Source organism: Haemaphysalis longicornis, unplaced genomic scaffold (assembly GCF_048455015.1).
Source record: "Haemaphysalis longicornis isolate Haplotype H1 unplaced genomic scaffold, Haemaphysalis longicornis Haplotype H1 scaffold_1, whole genome shotgun sequence".
Taxonomy (NCBI): Eukaryota; Metazoa; Arthropoda; class Arachnida; order Ixodida; family Ixodidae; genus Haemaphysalis; species Haemaphysalis longicornis.
Window position 1 is genome coordinate 425,380,922 of NW_027526203.1, and position 20,727 is coordinate 425,401,648.

Consider the following 20,727-nt stretch of genomic DNA (forward strand, 5'->3'; position numbering starts at 1 on the left):
AGCACTTTGGGCAGCTGGGGGGTTGGCGTTCCGTTGTAGAGGGCCACTCTGGCTGGGGTTAAGAGGGTACCCATTTGCGCTTGCCTAAAAAGTACTTGTTCGTGTTTCGATAGTTGTGGATGTGGGCGAACGTACGAGTTAGGGTGATGGCGGAGGTCTTGAAGAGTAATGGGTTTCGGGGGCGTAGGTTCCTGGGGTTGGCTGCGATGAGGGGGACAAGGGAGGAACAAAACGAAATGCTACCGCCGCGGTCAGCAATCGCGGTTACTTTTCAGTGAAATCACTTTCAGTGCAAACGTTATGTTGATTTCTCTCTAAGAAAACACTACAATAAATGGCACTGCATGTCAAAAACATTGCGGCTTTTTTTCAACGCAAATTAAACATTCTATATAGCCCCCCGAAGGGCCGGTTTTTTTTTCGGGGAAAGGTGGCAACCCTAATAACTTATCATGGATAAGGAAAGCTGTTTTGCCTTGGGATTTATCTGCCTTTGCGCTCTCCCAAAGAAGCTTGCGCTTTTGGAGGGTCGGCTGAGAATAATCGTTTTGAATGAAGATTTTAGTACCTTTAAGTTTTTTAACGTTCTTCATTACGGACGTCTTTTCGTTGTAGTCTTGAAAGTAAAGGATCACAGGTCTATTAGTAGCTTTAGTACCTGCCTTACCCAGCCTATGAATCCGGGCTACGGAATCGCATTTTACATTTAGCTTTCTTTCAAAGGTATCCGTGATAACCTTGCGCCTGAGATCAGCTTCACTTTCGGCAGGATCTTCTGATATACCGAAAACTACCACGTTAGAGCGTCTGCTCCTATCTTCGAGGTCCGTAAGTTTTCTTGTTTGAAATTCAATGGTTTTCTGAGTGCATATTATGTTGTCCAGGTCATCTAACTTCGCTAATATACTATAGTATATAGTATAAGTCAATATACTAGGTACACTTTCCAGTATATTCTAGGCAAAATCATCACGAAGAATCTCATTGCGCCGTTGTGACTGCAGCACGTTTGCATCCGCGTTGCATGTTGCTGCGTTCTCTGTGTACATCACGTCCGAATACATCGAAAGTCGTATTGCAACGGAGCTCGCTCGTATACTGCTATTTCGCCACGCGCAGACACAGATGCTCGTGTTCGTATTTGTCGAGACGTGCTTCGGCGCAGTCATTCGACAAAGCCCTGCCAGCTATGCGTGCAGTCTGAGTGCTGTTGCTGCAGAAAACAAACGCTCGCCCTCAGAACGCATGTGAGGCTGGTGTGAGCGTACGACAAGGTCGCGTGCAGCCGTGTTCGCCGGGCGTAGAATTAAGCCAGCCGGGCCGGTCCCCTCGGCGCGAGGCCGGACAAGATGGGGGTGCGCGTGGTCGATCACAAATGGTCAATTTCCGCCTCGGAAGGAGGGAGCCCCGCTCTCCCCTCGCGGTCACCCCGCACTTCTTCCCAGAGGTTGCGGTCCACCGATGCAAAGGGTTAGCGGGATTAGGATTAGACCCTTAAAGCCTTCTTTTGTGCCTCGTCACAGATGGTGAGTCGCGTCGCTCCTTGCATGGTTGGTTAAACACTGTCACTCAGAGCCTGGGCAGGAGCTGTTGTGCGTTTTTGATCTTTCAATCAGGGCAGGATGAAAGTGCGCTCGTGCAGAAAGGCTATCCGCTCGGACGACGACAGAGCGGCGTCCCGCCGAACACAGGGCTTTAGAGCGCTCCGAAAGGGCCCTCGGTCCCCCCGCGCCTGCCGCTCGCTGCAGCGGCCGGTATCCGTAACCCGCGCACCCAGCTGCGAATGAGCATTCATAGCTGCGAAAAGGGGGACGGAACCTGGTAACGCTTTTTGCGCCAAATACTGCTATATTGTAGATTACTGGGCCGACCGGGCGCGCTTTAAAAGTGAGTATGACACTGGGCCGATAAAAAAAGAAACGCAATCCTCTGTTGCATTGGGCTAAAAGGAGGCTGGGGAGACTAGAATATCTTAATTGGAATTTACCAAAACTTTGACCATGCCTTATTCATGGATTAATAAATTTGTCGAGCCAATAAGCGTTATCATACTCACCGAGTTTACAGAGTAACTTGGTATGCCCCGTTATTTCCCTATGCCTTCGGGGGACGAGATCAATGTCTTGTATTTCTTGTGGGGACAATATACGAAACGCTCATGTAAACGACGTTCCCTACACTCTGAAAAGAAAAAAAAAATGCCAGATGTTAATATTAACAGAGTTATTCATTAAAGCCGGATTCAGAGTCCTCGTTTAGCTCGATCGGAGTGATAAACCCCGATATGAATTTCACTATATTTAAAGCATTTGAAGAAAACAATATTTAAAAAGAGGCAGCGGATTAGCTTCCTTCGCTGCAAATGTCGTGATATAGACGATAGTCTTCGGCTATCTTTAGCTCACACGCAACAACGCCTCCTCTCTCTCCCACTCCACCCCTCAACAATCAAGTTCAGTTCCGTTCTGACTGCTCAAACACACGTTTCGGTCGGGACTGGAGCAGCACGAGCCGACATCTTATGTTTTAGGGTTTGTCTTTGTTTCGCCTCTATGTTTTTTTTACCTAATATTGTAAAAGCCAATCCAACGCCTTTTCTTAATTAAAAGAACGCTGATACGCTCAGTGTGTGTCTGTATTTTGCCTCAAAACTGTTAAACTGCTGAGGTCTTTTTCGCGCTGGGGAATGAGGCATTCATAAGCCATGGAAGCAGTTTTAGTATTTTGGCACGGTCTTGACTTGTAGACTTCGTGTTCAAGTATTCTCTCACCTGTTTTTTGAGCGGGCGGTTGAATCTAGCGACAGACAGACAGACAGACAGACAGACAGACAGACAGACAGACAGACAGACAGACAGACATACGGATGGACGGACGGACGGGCGGACGCGCGTGCACACACACGCACGCGCACACACACACACACACACACACACACACACACACGTACACACACGCACGAACACGCGCACACACACACACACACACACACACACGTACACACACGCACGAACACGCGCACACACACACACACAGGCAGACAGACAGACAGACGAACCAAAATTTTCGTGTTTAAATATCCGGGGAGGGAGTGAGAGAGAGAGAGAGAGAGAGAGAGAGAGAGAGAGAGAGAGAGAGAGAGAGAGAGAGAGAGAGAGAGAGAGAGAGAGAGAGAGAGAGAGAGAGAGAGAGAGAGAGAGAGAGAGAGAGAGAGAGAGAGAGAGAGAGAGAGAGAGAGAGAGAGAGTTAGCTCCAAACAAAACAGAAGCTGAGTAGCCGAAGAAATACTATCGTCATTAAAACGGCTGCACTTTCTAGGAATCTCGAAATAGTTTCAACATGCTGCATTCATGGGCGCGTGGTTAGGCAGCAGGACGAGGCGCAAGGAATGCAACTAGTAGATTTAAGAGGAGTGAGACGATGGGCTCCCCTCCCGCCTGCCTGTTAATACGGTTGATAGTAAGCGTTTCGTCAAGCATTCGATATAATTCGACAAACATGGTCACGTAAGACAATGACCCTTATTCCAGTTGGCCAGTGTCGTGTCAGACAAACACAACGTGCCCGACGGCTGTGCATAGTCGGCCGGCATAGTGCATACCATACGCACTATAGTGTCTATGTTTACGTACCCCCCCCCCCCCTCCCCTTTTTTTTTACCGTTGTAAAAACATAGTAACCAAGTTCAAGCGCAAATAGCTCGTTCTAATTCCGCTTTAATATGAGTTAGATTTTGTCGGCCTAGGTCAAATCGAATCGGCCAACGCCGCCGTATTTTCCCGCATCACTCCACGGCTGGGCGGCGAAGCCACCACGTGCGCATTTCTGCCGTCAGGCGCCAGCGTGTCGGTGAATCATACTTTCGTGTCTCGACATGCCGGGCCAGACGCCTCGCTTTGCAACGCGCCTCCGGCGGTTGCCAGCGGCACGCCCCGGCATGCTTCACGGACGTGCGCCCCACAGCCGTCAGGTGCCAGCACGTCAGTGAGTCATACATGCACGCCTCGACATGCCCGGCCCAGTCGCCTCGCTTTCAACGCGCTTCAAACTTCGACGGTTGCCGGCCCGGCGAGGCATGTCTCAGCATGTTTCAAGGACACTCTCTCCCCTCTCTCGGACTCAACGTGCGCCGAGGCTACCGATGACTCACGAACTGTGGAAAGAGCGTTGTGTATGTCTGTGACGTTCGTGGCGTGTTGCTACTTGTTGGCGTTTTGACCGTTGCTGCTTTTGTGTATAAATAGAAGCAGCCCAAGCGCTGAAATTCATTCCTGTCTGAGCAGCGAATCCATGTTGTCGCTCTGCTCGAGTCCTGTATTGTAACCTCGCCCGTCGGGGCATTGTTTTTTTTTTTTGGCTTCGGCTCACCTCTCGCTATGAAGTAAACAGTTACGTTAGCCTACGGCTTTTGGACTTCTTTACGGCTGCAACAGCGGCTGGCCGCTCGCATCATACACGCTACCACTCGTATGTTGGAGGCCACGGAGCTCGGATCGGGTGCCCCCGCCCGGTCGCAACACGGCACAGAATACGTCACAAGTTCAGTGTAGAAAAGTAGCGGATGAGTCGCACGACTATTCTCTGTTCTCCTCATTATATAGCTTATTTTCGTGAAGTCCACGCTAAAAGCCAGCATGTAGGGCCTTTACAAAAATTGGCTGGCGATTACGATACTCCCTAATGCGATATTTGGGCACAGCAGCAGTGCCCTCGTGGGTTCTCTCGACGGCAGCGATGACGAGCCTTTGCGTCGGCGGCGCGAACTAGTGCGTCTCAGGAAGGGACCGCGAACGGCGTCTTAAGCGAACGCGCATCATAGTCACACGCACGCACCCCTCACGTTTTCGCCAAGCGTCGCGCCCTCAAGCGCCTTGTGCGGGCACAGCATACTGCCCCCTCCTCTCCCCCAGCGCACACTTTCGGAGAGCGCTGGCTCGTGCCGCCACGGCGAACCACCCTCCCCTCTGAATTTTGCGACACTCTCCTCCTTTGCTTTCTTTCATTGTTCGCTCTTTCTTTCACTCGTCTTTCTTGCCTCCGTTCACTTGGTTACGCCGACAACGCGACTAATCCCAGAGAGGGCCGCCAAAGGGCTGCGCCTTAAAACTCGTTCCTTGAATGAAATGTTGCATGACATGGTCAGTTGCGCGGACAATATGTGTAGACATTTTTTTTTTGTCTGTGAGCGCACATGTGTCGCGGGTCACATGAAGGGATGGCATATACGCACTGAAATACGGTATACAGGCTGTCCCAGCTATCATGCACCAAGTTTTTAAAAAAGGGTAATGGAGCTACTTGAATTAAACCTCGCGCGTAACGTTTCCAATACAGTGGAGTAGCGGCCAGCAATTTTTTCGTTAATTAGATTTAATTAATTAATACTAATTAATTGTCTAACTCAAGAAGTACTGCCCTAATCATTGAAGTGTCAATGGGACACTTGTAGGTACCCACGAGCCGAATCTAAATGTGGTATTTTCAGCGACGAACTAATTGCGTACTCATTTATTCGGACTGATAAGGAAACCCTACGAAATATGAAAAATACCACGTGACTGCGCTTCCGCGCGAATCGTAAACCAGCACCCTCGAACAGGCTGCGTGTGAGTTAGCCAGAACGAAATAAGGAAAAGAAAGAAAGAAGAAATCGCGACCGAGTTCGCACCTTATCTCCCACACGCGTCCTGCGAAACTTGCTGTTGCTGCTCCATCCATGCATGTCCTTATTAAGGTGATGCGCTGTCTTTAAGGACGTGTGACAGGCAAAGGAGCTCCTTTCAATCTACTTCTTTGAGGGCGCTGGTTTATGATGCGCGCTGAAGCGCTGGCACGCGGTATTTTTCATATTTCGCGGGGTTTCTTTATCAGTCTGGATAAATGAGTACGCAATTAATTCGTCGCTGAAAATACCACAGTTAGATTCCTCTCGTGGGTAGCTACAAGTGTCTCATTGACACTTCAAGAATTAGAGCAGTAATTCTCGAGTTAGATAATTAATTATAATTAATTATAAATCTCATTAACGACAAAGTTACTGACCGCTACTCCACTGTATTGGAAACACTATGCGCGAGATTTTGTTCGAGTATCGCCATAATTTAAAAAAAAAAAACTTGTTTCATGATAGCTGGGACACCCTGATTTATAGTGTAGCGTAGGACTTACTCTTTACTTCCATTCCTTCGAGCATGGTAAGTACCTGACGCTTGCTGGGCTCATCTCCAGTTCTACATCGAGCAATGCAGGTGTTAAAAGTTACAAGGAATGCAGGGAAAAATGAAGGAATTCTCGCTCTTTGTGAGAGTACGGCATAAGGACGTTTGACTGTACATAGTGCTCTCTTTTAACTTCAACTCTTGCTGGAGTTCTAAAAACATGATCGAATTAAATTAACTGGAGATAACTCAAATTAACAAGCGTAGACACACATCCACGCGCGGGCATGCAATGTACACACACACACGTACACGCGAACTAGTGCACACACATACGCTTGAACAGCACAACCATTCGCACGCACGCACCAGTTAAATCAACAAAAAATGTTATATTACAGTACTCAAAAATGTAGATGGTAAATTCTTCTTTTTATAATTTCATTTTATCGCTTAATGTGAGCATTTTTTTAATGCCCGCTTCGGTGTACGATGCGCACTTCGATCTCGCAAATTAGCTTCCCCCTTAATTCGACCAAGTTTCGACTAGAAGGGGAAGGCCAATAACTCGATGGAGAGACGAATTAAGGAAATTCTGGGGCAAACAATGAACTCGAGCAGCGCAGGACAGCAGCTTGTGGATATCGATGGGAGAGGCCTTCGTCCTGCAGTGGACCTAGTAGGCTGTTGTGGTTGATGATGATGATGATGATGATGGTGATGATGCTGGTGGTGGTGGTGGTGGGGATGCAGGACGAAGGCCTCTCCCACTGACCTGCACAAGCTTCTATCTTGCGCTGCTCGAGTCCATTCTTTGCCTCCGAATTTCCTTAGTTCAATTAAGTCAATTTTTGGCTCAGAATTTTCTTATTTCGTCCCAGTCAAGCAATCTATAAAAATTCAAATAAAAAATAAGGGTGTACTCTACGTGACATTCTCATTGCTGGGTTCATTTTAATGCGAAATGATTGTTAACGCAGTAGGCAGAAGACCAGGCGTCTTGGCCAAGAAATGGTCCAGAAAATGGACAACGACGGCGCACGAAATGGCTGACTGTTGTAAGGACCAGGTGAAAGATTGTTCAGAGCGACCCAATTTTCTCAAGGAAGCTCGTGACCAATGTAGAGTGACGAAGTTAAAAATGAATCTGGGTAAACGTGGATCTCAGAATCAAACACCTCGGGCCTCCAAAATAAGAGACGAGCTCGCATCCCCAGCACCATGGCAGGTCCTTAATTATAGTAGACTGAATGTAGACCTGATGGATGCGTTGTCGCCATCGACTTAGAAACGCATGTTAAATATACTGAAGCCTACATGAGTGTATTGAGCATGCTAATATAGAAATAGCAATTAGGTGAGTAGCAAGGTATGTTTCCATTAAATCTTCCCTTCTTTGGCTATGCGAACACTGGCGTGTTGTGGAGTGACACTAACGGAGAGATTCAGAAAAAGACGCAGGGGGAGAAGGACAACGTCAGAAATTTTGATTTGATCGATTGTAGGTTTTAACGCGTCGACGCAACGGAGGCGACGAGGCGCGCCGTAGTGGAGGGCTCCGGATCAATTTTGACCACCTGGGGATCTTTAACGTGCGCCGAAATCTCGTGCACACGGGCGTTTTTGCTTTTCGCCTCCATCAGAAAAGCGGCCGCCGCGGCCGGGAATGGAACCTGCGACCTCGTGCTCAGCAGGGTAACGCCTTAGCCACTGAGCTACCGCGGCGGGTAACTTCAGAAATTTGACACTGACGTTTCCACGATCACTATATCATGAAAAGCGCTGAGGTGTCCTTGTAATTTTTTTTTTTGCTTTTCTTCCGGGGTATGACAAAATAACTGATTATCATGCTGAGAGCAGACATCCAAGCTGAGTAAACTTGGTGCGCAGCTTGCGACAGAAAAAAAAAAATACCGGAATAGTTATTTGACGATACGTCTACTTAGTGGCCTCGTCCATCCGTTCCACTCTCTCACCAAATCAGATTTTTCTTTTTTGTGGCGGAGGCTTTTCAAGACTATCTTCACAGCCTCTGCTGGGAGTTTCACTTCACGTGACATTACTTTGTATTATTTTTAGCTTAAATTAGTTTAATTTGATTTAATTAAGGAACACTTCCCATCAAAGCAAGAGGAGATATTAGTACATTACTGTATGGTAAATAATATTTACAATCCAGACTCGAAACGTACACAAGCAGTTAAAATAAGCATGCAAAAAGGGGGAAGTCAGTGTACATTGAAAGAAAATTAAAACTGTCGCAACGTGGTTTTCTTTACACTCAAAAAGCATTTGCCAATAGTAAACAAAATATGGGCACAGAAGTGTGAGTGTCAAGAAGCGCAGCAGTGTGTAGGATATTTTTGTTCTACAATCTGATATGCTTGATATCATTGCGCCTTACTCGCATAAAGGGCGGACGATAAGCACATATGAGAAATGACACAGGAATATGCGCACCGGTTTGCGCACCTATCCAGAACAGGTAAAACACATCCATTACTGAAGAAGCCAGAAAAGGGCATAAAGCAATTTTTTGCATTTCCTTAACTTGCTGTTCAAATGCTTTTTCAAGACCTATAATTTTATTTCTTCGCGTATTTTGTTTAATATTTCTTTAGCCGGAAGTGAGAGTGTTCGTTTTTAAAAAGAATTGACCAGTTTTGTGTGTGTGTGTGTGGGTGATGCCGCGACGGAGAAGTTGCAAAAATCACTAGGTATTTCTGTTAACGTTTTTTTTTTCTGCACATGGTACACCAAAGCTTCAAACGATATACTATGATCTAGAATCACAGAAAAGCGTCCAAACAGCGCAGTCACTCGCAAATCCGCTGGGCGACTCTGGTACGTACAGTATACATACGGAACATTCGTTTTTATCGAAGAAATACCTTGGCGTATAGTTTTTCTCTGTTGTTGGGCCCCCCACACGTACGCCATAGAATTATGAATAAAAAAGTAAGTTTGTTATGTAACGGTTGCTTCAACCGAAGACGTAAGTGTGCACGCAAGGTGGGAATAATTCACCACGAAACTGACTTACGTGTTTAGTTCACGTGAGATTTTATTCAAACCATAAACACACTAAACTGTTGTTTTACTCGACGTATTGGCACACCATAAAAGTCAACGTGAAGTGCTACTGAACTGCAATAAACAGCCTAAGCTGAAGCGACGGAACTGTAGCTGAGGAATAATGTCGACAAGAAGAAGAAAAAAAAAAACTGGCTCCTCATCTGCTCCCTTCGCTGCAAATGTCGTCGTAAGGCTACAGACATCTGCCACTCCTCCAAAGTAAATGGAGCTCCTAGCTCCCCCTCCCACATCTCGCATTTTCTCCCTACAATCTCGCTCCTTCCACGATAAACACGGTGTAGGTTTGCTCACGTCAATTCAATTTCCCTGTGTTCCACTGCTCGCGCTCCACATGTTAGGACCTTTCGTTACTGTTGGACTTGAAAGGCCGCCGCGGGGTCTAGTGTCGGGCGCGAGCTCTTTTTGTCTCTTTGGGTCAAAATATTGGTTTCAACTCGCATATTTTTGCAATATCAAGCGCACATCTAGTTTCAATTAAACGAACATTGACTAGTACAAGTTTTATACTGATGTTTTGCCTCAAATATGTATAATGTTTTCTTTTTGCTCTGAGAAGTATCAAGCATAGTACCAGATTTAGTGGTTTGGAAAAGCTTTCCTGTGTGTAAACTCCTCGTTTCAGAATTATTTTATCTTTTGGCCGAGCGCCAGAATCGAGGGACCGACAGACAGACCAAAATTTTGGGGTTTATGTAGCGAAGAAAGACTTTCGTATTACAGTCGAACACGGATATATCGAACTCCAAGGGGAACGCGAAATAGTTCGATATATGAAAAATTCGATATAAAAAATATGGGCTCTGAGACCTCACCTATGGCGGACGATCACTTACCGATCATCGCATTCAAGAATGACAACTAATTCCGCACTCACGACGCAACAGGACGCTTTATTTCCGTGAAAAAAAAAAATCGCTGATCTTGGGCTGCTTCTTCGTCCTGAAAATGACATTAAAGACGCTGGTCTCGATCTTCTCGAGGCTGCACAACTAGAAAATTCCAGCAGTACGCTGCGCCTTCGCACACCATGCACAACACGCACGCAAAAGAAGAACAGCGCGCACGTACCACAAGAACTTTGAAGGTAACAATTCCAAGGCTCTCTGAAGGGACTCCAACAAAGCGCTCGCGATGGTCATCTCCGAGAGAAACAGTGATCTCCGAAAGGTGCAGGACAACTCGCCAAACAGCAGCAACAGCTGCAAAATGCAAAATAAGGAGGAGGCCGCCAGCGCCTTCGTTCCCTCTTCCGTTTCCCGACACGACATCGGGGGAAGACAGACCCAAAGAGAGAGGGAAAAAAAAACTTTTTCGGCAACCCGGGGAACGTACGCAGCCGAAAAAAAAAAAAAAAAGGACGTGCTCAGTCGGGGCATCCCTACCTCGCACTGTCACATTTTCCAAGCGTTCGGGCTTGTGTGCCTAAGAGAGATTTAGCATACCGGGCTCCGTCCGCTAACGCTACGGCGGCCAGTAGCGGGGCCCGACTGGGCAAGCGCAAATTCGTTTCGGTAGGGGGGATTAGTTCCGTGAGCCAGTCTTCGCCATGCCCACGCATTCCTCCACATCCTCCTCAACCTCAATCGGTGGTGCAGCGACCGCCGAAGAGCACCTTCAAGCTCGCGCGGCATTCGATATACCCAATGTCGGGAAAAATACGGTTCGATATAAACGTACGAATTCCTATACTTTTACACAGAATTTTCAAGGGGATAATTTATGAGTTCGATATAGACAATAATTCGATATACCCGTGTTCGATATATCCGTGTTCGACTGTATATATATATTCACCCATAAATATACTTCCCTGGTACATTTATTTTGCTCTTAGTAGTATATCTCGGACGCCGTGATGTAGTTTCAGATTAGGCTGTCTAAGACTGTACATCCTTGTTACGCAATTTTAAATACAATGTATGCAGCCTTAGTAACGCTTGGTTCTAACTTGTTTTGCGGCAGCCAGTCGTACAACTGTTTTGACTATTTATTTACCTCCGAATCAAGTTTGTCTTTATCTGTTGGATGAAAAAAAAATGTTTCTATTGTCGGCACACATTGCAAGTTCTGGTTAGCCCGGTATACTTATTGTTTTCATAAATTCAGAACAATAAAGGATTTTTTTTAAGCATATTGTTTCACATCTTACTCTAAATTTGCTATCCCAGAGAAAATTATTCCAGCTACACCTTCGGAGCAACATATTTTCTCTAATCTCTAAGCAAAATTTCATAGCAAAAGGTATCGAAAGCCCTTTTCTACATTACGGAATTCCTCTGTGCCAAGTTTCTATTGCCGGTACAGAGAAGCGAAGGGGTGAATATCGCATAAAACAGCGACCATCTGTTACGAAGAAATATCAATTTTCTTGAACCTGTCACTAATAGAAACGCTGAAGTTAGCGTAGTATGATGTAAACGCTTTAAAATCTATAGTGAGATGGAACATGATAACGAAAATAATCAAAATATTAATCAACCGGGGACCGTACCATTGCAAAAAACATTTCACCCACAGGTGACTACGCCTTGCCAAACAGAGACGCAGGTTGGCTGCACGCAGGAACGGAGCTATTTATTAGACGATGTACCTAACTGGAGATAAGAGGTAGGGCGAGGCACGATAGTGATGGCTGGCAAGATGACGTACAACTCAAAACGCAAGCCACAAGCCAACGCGCTTCTTTGTCGTTGCCTGCTGTGCCTCATGAAATGGCACGTACCCACTCGGGGGGTAGCCTGCCCGATAGTCTTTGCGGACTTATGGCCTGGAGGGGTCGCAGTTACACACGTTACAATATAGACCACTCTCTCAACTACCGGAACTGCAGGCATGGATAGCGCATGTTAATACTATTTAGCGAAAGGGTTTCCTTAAGCATACTTAAGGCAAAGCACAAATATAGAAAACCAGTACACAAATTGTGGATTCGTTATGAAAAAAGGGAAAATAATCTGAATGAGGAGTGTTATCCCCCATTATTTATAGCGATGCTCTATATTGTTGCATAGAGGCAGGGTGAAGGTGGCACGAACAACGGCAGAGAATGATGAGCTATTTACAGTGTTTACGTGGAAGCTATGACAGAGCCCGCGCTGGCTGCACGCCAGCCACTCCCTCGTCGTCGTCGTCGTCGTCGTCGTCGATGGTGGGCCATGGCGCCATGGTGCATTGACCGTCATGTGCCGTGACAATATATCCAACCCCTTCCGCCCAGGTCTCGTGCCCGTGTGGATCGAAAACTCTGGGACTTGGTTCGTCATCTGCTGGGCATTACAATTTACTCTTGCTAGCGACCTACGCTGCTCGTCGGTAGGTGGCGGCTCCGTCTCGTTCGCGTTTCAGTTTACTCAGCGGTGTGTATTAAGAAAAATTCATATAAATAACGAAAATGGCTTCGGGCGTACATATTTTGATGCTTTATATTGCCCCTAGAAATATGTCTTTCTAGCAACGCTTTTGGGTTTAGAGGTGAAGCTGACTTTACAATAATCAGTGTAAGCTTGGTTTTGCTAAGCTGGCTTTCACACATTGTGTGTTGCGCAGAGAAGCACGACGAGGGAGTGGCTGGCGTGCAGTCAGCGCGGGCTCTGTCATAGCCTCCACGTAAATACTGTAAATAGATAGCTCATCATCCTCTGCCGTTGTTCGTGCCGCCTTCACCTTGCCTCCATGCAACAATATACAGCTTCGCTGTAAAGTATGGGGGATGACACTCCCCATTCAGATTATTTTCCTTTTTTTTTCATAACGCATCCATAATTTGCGCACTTGCTTTGTATATTTGTACTTTGCCTGCAACTCCAAGCCCGACGAGCTCAACAGGGGCCATCATGACGAAGAGTGGACGACGCCCACGAACCCTAATCATGCCAAAGAGACATTACTCTCCACGTGGGAGTTCAGAAAAGAATCAGGCGTAGCCAGAAGAATTTAGGGCCTAGAGGAGCCCTGCACTCCTTCCAAACAACCCCCTCCTTTCTTAGGCCACTGGCCAGCCTTTTGCTAAATAAAGATTTATCCATCCATCCATCCATCCATCCATCCATCCATCCATCCATCCATCCATCCATCCATCCATCCATGCATACATCCATCCATACATCTATCCATACATACATACATACATACATACATACATACATACATGCATACATACATAACATACATAGAGCAATAAAACTTTGAAGATGGTAGAGAACACAAGAAAAGAAAATTTCGAACAAGGTAGAAACCACGATTGTTGCCAACGTTTCAGCAAAGACTTGCCTTCGTCAGAGACTTGCCCTGACGAAGGCAAGTCTCTGCTGAAACGTCGGCCACAATCGTGGTTTCTACCTTGTTCGAGTTCGAGGTTTTCTTTACATACATACATACATACATACATACATACATACATACATACATACATACATACATACATACATACATACATACAGAAAATAAGGGTTGGCAGTTAAGAAAACCTCGGAAAGCAAAGGGGAGGTTTTTGGTGGGTCATAGAAATAGGTGAAGAATTTTTTGAGTCAGAAAGAAAGTGGTGAAAAAATGCCCGCCGGGTGGGATCCGAACCCACGACCTCCAGAATACCGGTCTGGTGCGATAACCACTACGCTACCGGCGGGGCTGTTTCCCCACCACTTTCTGGGCTATTTATGTTAAGGTATTTTTTGTTTCCTGCACTTGGGGGTGGTAGCCAGCGCCACTCGGACTACTCGGGGTGAAGGGGACCTTCTTTTTAACCCCCGGGTCGTGACTCGAGTGTCTACGACATGTCGAGAGTGGTCGGCCAGCGTTGAACCCTCTTAAGCTACCTTGGCACCAAGACTGCCAGAACAGAGGCCCTCACTAAGCATGTAACGAATCAGAATGGGAAATGAGGGGCTCGGTGAAAATAAGACAGAAAATAAGGGTTGGCAGTCAAGAAAACCTCGGAAAGCAAAGGGGAGGTTTTTGGTGGGTCATAGAAATAGATGAAGAATTTTTTGAGTCAGAAAAAAAGTGGTGAAAAAATGCCCGCCGGGTGGGATCCGAGCCCACGACCTCCGGAATACCGGTCTGGTGCGATAACCACTACGCTACCGGCGGGGTTGTTTCCCCACCACTTTCTGGGCTATTTATGTTAAGGTATTTTTTGTTTCCTGCACTTGGGGGTGGTAGCCAGCGCCACTCGGACTACTCGGGGTGAAGGGGACCTTCTTTTTAACCCCCGGGCTAGAGTGTACTAGAAGTTTTAGAGTGGCCCGACCGGCCGCCCGGAGAGGTGCTCGTTTCGCGCAGAAAATAGCGGCGGCGCTGTAGTCAACGACCATTGAAAGCGAAAGGGGCGGCTGGCCGCGCGCACGGCCGCGTGGCCGGCCGGGCCAGGAAACGCTTTACGCGCGGAGCGCTGGAAATTTGTTCTGCGGGTCGTCCAATTGCTGAAATGTACTGTAGGTACAGTGGACTGTGGGTGAAGAAATGAAAAATAAACGCTGCAGCTCATTTTGCGTTAGTTTTGCCTTTCCCGCTCGACAAGGAAAATTACGTATTTTGCTTCGGTGCAGCATTCGTAACGGATTGTAAATAAAGTAATTGCGGTGACATTTTCGCTATTCCGATTTCCCATAAAAAAGTATTTTGCGTTGAATTGCGTAATATGAACCAGTTCATGATTGGTTTATGATTGTGTCCTTATTGTGCTGCTTGATGGACATGACACGAAAAAATATGAGGACTGGGATGATAGCTTCTCAGAAGGATTTCTTAGTTATTGTCTTGCAATTTACGCTCGGACTGCAGTTATGTGGGTTAATATCATAAGTTGCATTTGTTTTTTATTGCGTGAGTTGTTCTTATAGCAGTATTTAGGCAGTGGCCCGCTTGGGATATTTACGGGTCACCGTGGTGGCCGAACAGAAAATGACACGCGCAAGCGAGATATCTTTTTAACTAAAAAGGGGTTAGACCAGTGGTTAGCTCAGTTGTCCCAATGACCGTCTTTCATAGAACTATTCCCGCAAAGTTCTATTAATCGCACCACCTTTCACCTGATTCGATCAAGAAAGGAGTTGAATCAAATTAACACAAATTTAATTCACAAGTATGCTGAGGGTACAATTACACGCACATAAAACAAATGCAAAACATAGATCAGAAAATATATTGCCCGCGACAAAAATGAAATATAACACGTCTACTATAGAGGTAAATGTTCAAGAACGCGAACATGGAGGTTCTAATAAAGGGAACTGGAACAAATAAACATTTCGTTTTTATATTCAATAGCCCAGCAAGTGAAATGTAACGCGGGAAATCGTGCACAAAGTCTACACATGTAAAGGTTTATGAATAACGCTAACATGGAGATTTAAATTGACATTTTTGGCCATCGCATTTTCATAACTCGCCCTCGATCATTAGCAACGGCTAAGTTTAAGGTGTTGCTCCCACCTTAGCATGTAATCACGGAACTTTTAAACATCTGATGTAGAAATGAATCCGTGTCACAATGTATACAGAACCAAACCAAATTTGCTGTCAAGGTCTCACGTGCTGGTCAACGCTTAAGGTGTTTGTTGTGAATAAGGGCTGCAGCTCATCCATAACGCTGTCATGGTGGAGCTCCTTGTCGCTGAAGCAACTGATAAAGACGTCCTAGAGATCGCTAATAAACTTTTAAAAACGCGCGGAAGGATTCAGAAGTACCCCCAAATTACAAGAGGTAGTAAACACAGCGGCATCGTCCCCTGGCGTGTAGGATTGGTCCTGCAGTCTTGGCACTTCGTTTTCAGTGCACTTTTCCTTACCAAGTGCCTGCATGCGACATAGCAGGTTAATAAAATAAGAAAGCCCACTAACAACAGTACAAGCATCAACGGTAGGGGTATCCCGGAAGAAGGCTTTTGGTATTTTCGTTCCAAATAGGAACGTAAAAAAACAGTAAACTTTTTGCAGCATAGAATGTGCGCCCCGCCGCTTTAGCTTCATGCGCAGAGTCAAGAAGGGGAAGGGAAGAACATTCCTGGTGCCTGTCCGTCAAATTAATCCCTCTGTAACTCGAACTCTGCTATATCTCAAAACATCTCGAAACTTTTTCTCGCCGTGTGTTTACCTCCCATAGGCGCTACGCATTTGCCCGCTTTATCTCCAAACGTTTTTTCGGAGGACCACGGATGTCTCTAAATACTGGCAGAGAGGACACAAGGTAAAGTCCGCTGCAGGCAGCTGATAAGGTCCCCGTTCGAATAATTACTCCCACTACTCACCGAACGCGATCGTGAAGTGTAAGTTTACGCGGACTACGCGTCCCCGTTACCGGAATTAATGCTGTCTGGCGCGTACATCATTAAGATAGCTGTGGACGACGCAGCTGATCATGCGGACGAGGAGGAGCCTCCAGAAGTGCCTACAACGGCAGAAACAACATACATGCTGCGTCTGCTTTGTAACAAGGTAGAATGTAGCGGTGGCGACCACCAATTCATGCGATGCGTTGAGAATTCTCGGGTACGCTTTTCAGGGATGCAGATGCAAACGCGAAACAGCCGAGCGCAATGCAGTTCTTTCTTCTGCAATAAAATTTCTTTTTCCTGCGAATTATTTTGCCTTTATTACGAAATCTCTCCTGTGCAATAGTGCTTTTGTTAGCAGCACTAGCTGTTATTTCAGGGACCTGGCTACAAATTTTCTGCATTTGACTTAACTCGAAACTCCGCGCTTATCTGAAATTTTTCAGCTAATTTTACGACTTTGAGTTAACGAGAGATTACTGTGTATCAACAACTAACGTTTTCCAAAAACGCATAAAAATGAGAAATTATCGTTGAGGGGGGGAGGTCGGTAATTTTATGGCGGGTCGTACTAGTTTAAAGTTTGCTCAAGCGGAGTCATAACGTTTCTGCGTCTACTTTCTAAATCAGCTGACCAAAAGCGCAGGTTCGATTCCCGGCCACAGCAGCTGCTTTTGTGATGGAGGATAAAAGCGAAAAACGCCCGTGTCTTCGTGATTTCGGCGCGCGTTAAAAATCCCCAGGTGGTCAAAAGTAATCCGGAGCTCTCCAGTACCGCTTGCCTCATCGCCTGTGTAGCGCCGGCGCGTTAAACCTCATAATCCAAAATAAATCAGCTTCGCAAGCGCAAAACACCGCAGCGAGCAACGCAAATATTGCCGCGCGCAGGCTGGGAGCTAGTGCCGGGGAGCGCCGGCCGTTCAGTTGTTGACGACAGCAGCGCCGCCGCTATACCGGTTTGATTTTCTGCGCGAAAGTCGACCCGGCGGAGCAATGGGAGAGGCCGCCGCTCGGGCCACTCTAAAACTTCTAGTACACTCTACCCGGGCCGTGACTCGAGTGTCTACGACATGTCGAGAGTGGTCGGCCAGCGTTGAACCCTCTTAAGCTACCTTGGCACCAAGACTGCCAGAACAGAGGCCCTCGCTAAGCATGTAGCGAATCAGAATGGGAAATGAGGGGCTCGGTGAAAATAAGACAGAAAATAAGGGTTGGCAGTCAAGAAAACCACTTTCTTTCTGACTCAAAAAATTAATCTATTTCTATGACCCACCAAAAACCTCCCCTTTGCTTTCCGAGGTTTTCTTGACTGCCAACCCTTATTTTCACCACCCACTATCTCGGTCGGTGGAACTCGTCTGGGTCCCTGCCCATGCAGGGCTAGAGCGGAATGAGGCGGCACACATGGCGACCCGAGAGCTTCTACACCGGGCCGGCATGAACCCCTTCTCCCACCACGGCGCCAGGTCCACCAGAGACAAACTAATTTCTTTTAACGATATCACAGAGCACCACCGTCTCTCCCGCCGTCTCTACCGACCAGCCCATGCATCTCTCCCACAACAGAAAGCACGAACATGGAGACTCCTTCAATCGGGAGCCTTCCCAACGAGATCCTTTCTCCATCGTATTCACCCGTCAGAATTCCCCTCTCCTGAATGTCCCATTTGTGGTGCGTATGCATCACTCACCCATTGCATGGGGAATGCCCTCAAGATCCTCCCCCCCCCCCCCCCCCCCCACCCCCCCCCCCCTCCGAATCATCAGCAGCGAGCAGTGGAGGGCGGGCTGGGTAGCTCCGACCTGGCCACCCAAGAACTATTGGCTGAATGAGTAGCCACCTGCTAATGGAGGAGTAGCCACCTGCTAGTGGAGGAAGGAGTAGCCTGCTAATAGTAGCCACCAGCCTGGTGGCCACCCTGTCTCCTTAACCCATTTGTTACTAATAAAGTTCTCTCTCTCTCTCTCTCTCTCTCTCTCTCTCTCTCTCTCTCTCTCTCTCTCTCTCTCTCTCTCTCTCTCTCTCTCTCTCTCTCTCTCTCTCTCTCTCACTCACACTCACACTCACACTCACTCTCACACTCACACACACACACACACACACACACACACACACACACACACACACACACACACACACACACACACACACACACACACACACGCGCGCGCACACACACGCACACGCACACGCACGCACGCACGCACGCACACGCACACACAAATGCAACAGGTCTTGAGCTTTTGAAGTAGGATATTCCCATCAAGGTCCAAAATGGAGCCGATGATGACATGTCACGTGTCGCATACATTGATAACGAAAAGTTGATGTATATAACAGATATGATATCCGACAAGAATTTGCTAGGTTCAATCTCGATTTTCTGACACCTTAGCAGCCCGCCACCATAATTATTATCCAAGATATGCTCCAGAAAATACCTTTAGGGAGCGCCCACAAAAGCATTCGATTTGTAATCAGGCTTGTTGAAATTATTCGCAGTTTCTTAAGACGTCTAACGCTGCTCTCGATCGATATGTTATGCCATTTTTACTGGTGGAGAGTAAAATTTGCAGCAAACAGTTTAAATCACTGCTTGCTTTCAGTAATTTAAAGCTAAATACAGCAAAGGCTGCTAGACGTTGGCAACAAAAAGTTTCGTTTGAATTAGAAAGCTCATCCCTTCCTTGAAATTTAAATTCGACATTCTTATCTGCCGCGGTGGCTCAGTGGCTAAGGCGTTGTGCTGCGGAGCACAAAGATGCGGGTGGCGGCGGTTGCTTTTCTGATAGAGGCGAAAAGTAAAACGCCCCAGGAGATATCGGCGCACGTTAACGATCCCCTGGTGGCCAAAATTAATCTGGAGCCCTCCACTACGGCGTGCCTCATCTTCTGCGTTGCGTCGGTGCGTTAAATCCTACAATCAATCAATCAATCAATCAATCAATCAATCAATCAATCAATCAATCAATCAATCAATCAATCAATCAATCAATCAATCAATCAATCAATCAATCAATCAATCAATCAGTCTTGCCTATTTAATAGAGAAGTGGCACAGCGCATCTTGTGTTGTGATAAAGGCGTTACGAAGCCCTTCTGTCAAATGACAGTACGCATACAAAATTTGGGTCGACTTTGCAGGGCAGAAGTGCTTGTATTGTTCGATGCAGGCGGTCAGCGAAAATGAGTTTACGGCTGTCCTGCTTAACGGAAAGGACAAAAAATTGGCGGATCTCACACGTTGGTGCATGGGGTTGACGTAACTCGAAGCTTTCATCGTGGCGTACTTGGGTGGAAATTAACTTGCGTGTGGCATTTTTGTCGGGGTGTTATTGTGCTTGGAGTCGTCACTCGTTTTGCAGAACGGTGAGCAGTGGCGAGTGCGTCGAGAAATACGAGACGTATAACGGGAAACGTTTCCGCCTCAATCCCCCTGGCGAAGGCTCCGCCAGCTCCAAGCTCAGAGAACGTGATATGGCGTGAACTAGGAACTTCCCAGCCCCCCCACCCCCCGCAAGTCGCAGCAGCAGTAGCAGCAGCATACAAAACCAGGACGTCCTCCGCGCTCGCACCTTACAGGTATACTTTCTCTGAAACAACATGGCGTCGGACGCGCGTTCTCACATACATGCACGCACACGCACACGCACACGCACACGCACACGCACACGCACACGCACACGCACACGCGCACGCGCACGCACGCACATGCACACAAAGGTAGGTGTAGAGTACTGGTGCAGTCGATTTCCTGCTAACACGCGTCCTTGGCTTCTATTCACGACCGGCTTTATAGATAACCTGCCCATACAAGCCGGCGACAATGGGAGCCAGCGCGCCGAAAAATTGGTGTGTATAGGGACGGCAAACTCCGTCCGGGCCGTACCAATCAATACCTATTGTACCGATCAGTACCCATACTACCTGCCATCACCGAGAATTTATGGTTCAGTATAAACCCGATTCTTAGCTAAGCAAACTTTAACCTGCACAAGTAAACCACACTGCTCTGCCTGCTCGACTAGTGTTATCTATTTCCGACTATTTTTTTATATAAACATTTGGAAACTTTACCGACTTTGGCTTTACGTCTATAAGATATCTTTCTACGTGAAACTCGTCCATGATCGTGCAAAAGCTTAGACAGAAGGCTTGAATTTGTACAAAGCAGATCCAACATGGCCATTCTGTGCGTCTA

At 46.9% G+C, this 20,727-nt stretch overlaps 1 long non-coding RNA gene across 1 annotated transcript in view; it reads right to left on the reverse strand.

Moving 5' to 3' along the window:
- The window catches only part of LOC144155685 (uncharacterized), a 131,567-nt gene that overhangs the window by 59,785 nt on the left and 51,055 nt on the right, over positions 1-20,727 (reverse strand). The window contains exon 3 of the long non-coding RNA XR_013319609.1: positions 2,057-2,181. This is a non-coding gene — a long non-coding RNA (uncharacterized LOC144155685). The remainder of the gene's footprint in view (positions 1-2,056; positions 2,182-20,727) is intronic.